Source organism: Chrysochloris asiatica, unplaced genomic scaffold (genome assembly GCF_000296735.1).
Source record: "Chrysochloris asiatica unplaced genomic scaffold, ChrAsi1.0 scaffold00069, whole genome shotgun sequence".
Lineage (NCBI taxonomy): Eukaryota > Metazoa > Chordata > Mammalia > Afrosoricida > Chrysochloridae > Chrysochloris > Chrysochloris asiatica.
In genome coordinates this window covers 9,336,072-9,341,051 of record NW_006408587.1, presented here as the reverse complement: position 1 = coordinate 9,341,051, position 4,980 = coordinate 9,336,072, and positions in this window count along the sequence as shown.

Sequence of the window (4,980 nt, the reverse complement as noted above, 5' to 3'; positions counted from 1 at the left end):
TGCGCTGTCTGGGTTCAACTTTTAGTTGCTTTGGAGGAGTCTAGACAGCAGCCCCTTATCAGTTTCTCAGGCAACATGAGTCAAATTATTTGTTTCATCATATGTAATAAGATAATTCAGAGTGTATTTCCATTTCCTTCAATCTTTGACGATAGCAGGTTTCCGAAAAACAAATCAAAGTGAGTGATAGAAGAGTGCATTAGGAATTAGGAAAAGAGGGAAGTTCAGTCTGCAGTTGAACACTGAGATGGATGGGGCTTGAATCATAAAGAACCGTTTCTATTAAGCACTATGGATAAAGATCTAGAAGGCAGTAAGTAATAGACTTCATGTTTTAGCCTCTGGAGATAGATTTCATGAATATGGGTGATTTAGGAAGGATGGCATAGAGTAACTGTTGTTGTTATGTGCCACTGAGTCAATTCCAACTTGTAGCAACCCTGTGTCGAGGAGTAGCTGGTGAGTTTGAACTGCTGACCTTGTGGTTCACAGCCCAGTGCTGATCCATAGCGCCACACCAGAAGTTCATAGAGTCAGTACGAGTCAGAATTAAGATGACAGCAGCGAATGTTGGACATTGGATAATGGAAGAACAAAATGGGAAGTAAGTGGAATATGAAGGGGGAGAAAATTTTGAGGGAAATGTCAACAGTGCAGTCCAGAGGACTTGCTGTCTTGTATCTAGGTGACTGCTGTTTTGAGGCTGGGTTTCTAAACAGTGAATGTATTTGCTGTGGACAGAAATGGGATCTTTGGCAGAATTGCAGCATGCAATAATGTTTTAGTAGACAAGTGATTCCAAGTGTAATTCTGGTGTTGTGAATAACTAGCTTCTTTGGCTGGCGCTGAATTCTTCTGAATCCTACCTCTGTAAAAGGAGGGAAAAACATTTTAGATAGAAGAAATAGAATAGCCAAAGGCACAAACTTGAAATAGTGCTTTATCCGTGGGTCCATATAGGGAAGGCTAACAAATAAGCCATTGATGTTGTTAGGTGCCATTCAGTTGGCACCAGCTCATAGCGACACTATGCACAACAGAATGAAACGTGGCTAGTTCCTGTGCCAACCTCACAATTGTTGCTATGGCTGAGCCCATTGCTGCTGCCACTGTGCCAGTCCATCTCATTGGGGGTCTTCCTCTTTTTCTCTGACCTTCTACTTTACCAAACATGATATCCTTCTCCAGAGACTGGTCTCTTATAATAATATGTTGAAAGTTTGAGAGAGAAAGTCTGGCCATCATGGCTTCCAAGGAGCATTCTGGCTGTACTTCCAACACAGATTGGTTTGTTCTTTTGGTAGTTCATGATACTTTTAGTATTCTTCTCCAGCACTGTAACTCAAATGCATCGATTCTTCTAAGGTATTCCTTATATACTATCCAGCTTTCACATGCATATGAAGTTACTGAAAATACCATGGCTTGAGTCAGCCTCACTTTAGAACTCAAACTGACATCTTTGCTCTTAAACACTTTAAAGAGGTCTTGTGCAGCAGATTGGCCTAATGCAATACATCATCTTTGATTTCTTGACTGCTGCTTTTCATGAGTGTTGATGATTGATCTGAGCAAAATAAAGTCTTTGACATCTTCAGTCTTTTCTCCATTTATATGGATGCTGTTTATTGGTCCAGTGGTGAGGATTTTTGTTTTTATTACATTGACATGCACCCCATACTGGAAGCTGTGGTCTTTGATCTTCGTTGGTAAATATTTTAAGTCCTCTTTGCTTTCAGCACGCTAGTTGAATCACCTGCATACCGCAGGTTGTTATTGAATCCTACCATCCTGATGCCATGTTTTTCTTCATATAACCCAGCTTTTCAGATTATTTGCTCAGCATACAGATTGAATAAGCATGGTGAAAGAATATAACCCTGGCACACACCTTTCCTAATTTTAAAGCATTCAGTGTTCCCTTGTTCTCTTTAAACAACTGCCTCTTGGTCTATGTAAAGGTTCCTCATAAGCGTAGTTCTCCTCAATGCTGTCCATAGCTTGTCATGATCCACACAATTGAAAGCTTTTCTGTAGTCAATAAAGCACAGGTAAACATCTTTCTGATATTCTCTGCTTTCAGCCAAGATCCATCTGACGTCAACAATAATGTCCCTTATCTCATATTCTCTTCTGAATCCGGCGTGAACCTCTGGAAGCTCTTTGTTAATGTATGCTTGCAGCCGTTTTTGCATTATCCTTAGCAAAATTTTACTTGTATGCGATATTAATGATATTGTTCAATGATTTCCACATTCCGATGGTTCCCCTTTCTTTGAAATGGTCACAAAGATGAATCTCTTCTAGTCATTTGGCCAGGTAGTTGTCTTCCAAATTTCTAGACATAGATGAGTGAGTGCCTCCAGTACTTCATCAATTTGATGAAATATTTCAATTTGTATTCCATCTATTCATGGTGCCTTGTTCTTTGCCAATTCCTTCAATGCACCTTGGACTTCCTCCTTCAGTATCATTGACTCTTGATCACATGCTACTTCTTGAAATGATTGAATAGGAACAATTTCTTTTTGGCAAGGTGACTTTGTATATTCCTTCCATCTTCTTTTGATACTTTCTGCATCATTCAATTTTTTGCCCACAGCGTACTTCAACATTGCAAGTTGTGGCTTGAATTTTTTTCTTCAGTTCACTCAGCTTGAGAAGTAATGTAAGTGTTCTTCCCTTTTGGTTTTATAACTCTAGGTCTTTCGACATTTCATTATAATATTTGACCTTGCCTTCTCAAAATGTTCTAGTCAACTCTCTTACCTCTTCATATCTTCCATTTTTGATAATTACCATTTTTCCTAGATTCATACTTCATACATCCCATGTTCTGATTATGAATGGATGTTTACAGCTGTTTCTCTTCATTTTGAGTTGTGCCCCATCAGCAAATGAAGGTCCCAAAGGCTTTGCTCCATTTGCATCATTGTGTTCAACTCTTACTTTGAGGAGGCAACTCTTCCCCAGTTGTATTTTGAGTGCCTTCCATCCTGGGGGACTCATCTTCCAGCACTATATCTGACAATATTCTGGTACTCTTCATCATGTTTCAATATTCAGTATTCTGCTGCTGGCAGTGTTCCACTGCTATTCATAAGGTTTTTCAGTGACTAGATGTTCGCAAGTAGTCTGTCTCTCCTTCTTCCTAGTCTTTTGTCATCTGGAAGCTCAGCTGAAATCTCTCCACCATGGGTGACCCTGCTGGTATTTACAATACCCATGGCATTGCTTTCAAAATCACAGCAACATGCAAGCCACCACAGTACGACAAACTGACCGGTAAGTGGTGGACAGATAATCCATAGAAGATCTTAAAGCTGGGGAAGTGACGTCATTCACGTGGTACTTCAGAAATAATTTGACTTTAGTCCATACATTTTTTTCCCCCACCTTAGAAAAACTTGGTGATACTGATATAGAATTTCAGTATAGGCAATAAGACCTTTGAATTAGGATTAATGTACTAGAAATGGAGAAGTTGTGATGAGTTTTAGAGGCACTAAGAAGAATATGCATAGTTTGTTTACTAGTTAAATGTAGAGTTGTTGTTGTTACATGTCATTGAGTTGGTTCTGATTCATAGTGATTCCATATAGGGTTTCTGAGGAGCGGCTGGTGAGCTTGAACCTCCGACTCTGTGGTTCAAACTAACTTTGCAGTCCAGCGCATTGACCCACAGTGCCACACTAGGACTGTAAAGGTAAAGTTGTTGTTAAGTACCATGGAGTTGGTTCCGACTCATAGTGACCTTGCACAGGGTTTCCGAGGCTGTAAATCTTAATGGGAGCAGAAAGTCTCATCTTTCTCCTGTGGAACAGCTGGTAGTTTTGAACTGCCAACCTTAAGGTTAGCAGCCCAATTTGTAACCACTACACTACCAGAGCTCTGTAAATGTGAAGTTAGAACCACAAAAATAGCTGTTTCAGTTTGAATGTAAAGTAGTTGAGTAAATAAGGATACCAACAACAGAAATCGATGGGCAAGTGATAAAGAATTCTGGTTTGAAGCTGGACACTGATCTGTTTTAGTGCTAGTGAATCCCTGGGTGGTGTAAATGATCATCGTGCTCTGAAGGTTTTAGTTTGAAGTGCATCCAGAGATACCTCAGAAGAAAGACCTGGCTTCCAAAATGTCAGCCATTGAAAACCCTGTGGAGTACAGTTGTACTCTATCACACATGGGGTCACCCTGTGGAGTACAGGTGTACTCTAACACACATTGGGTCACCATGAGTCTGAATCAACTCACCTGCAACTGGTTTGTTTTCTCTTTTAGGGAACCACTGGAAACTTTTGATTATGGAAGTAACTTGATTCCTCTGCCAACAAACAGTTTGTAGGTAAGATTATGAGTAGAAAGTGGACACAGAAACTGCAGTGAAAATTAGGACGCTAGGTACAATTGGAGCCTAAATTAGAGTATGAAAGTGAAGAAGACGGAGTCGATGCCAGAGATATTTTAGAGATAAAATCACTAAGTCTTGGACTCATAATGTATCACATTATTGATTTCTAAGTGGTTACTATATTCCTCATGAAAAGATACTACTAGCAAAAGGAACATTTTGACAGGCCAATAATTGTTCTTTGCAATTGAATTACTTTAGATTTTATAGAAAATGAATAAAAATTATATATCTTTTTGCTAATAAAATGTATTTAATGTTATATTTTAAAGGTTTATTCATGTAAGAATTATAAAGATATGCATTCAAGGAGAAAGTAAGATATTAATTGGAAGTTTATGTTTCTAAAGCCTTTTATGCATCCCCTGCCCCTATTTATTAATTTAGGATTAGAAGAGGCTAGTCTGTATCATAATCTGAATGTACTGTAGATTCCACTGTTATTCTTGTTGTTAAGTGTTGTTGAGTCTTTTTCTACTCATAGTGTGACCCTACTCATAGTGTGACCCTACTCATAGTGTGACCCTACTCATAGTGTGACCCTACTCATAGTGTGACCCTACTCATAG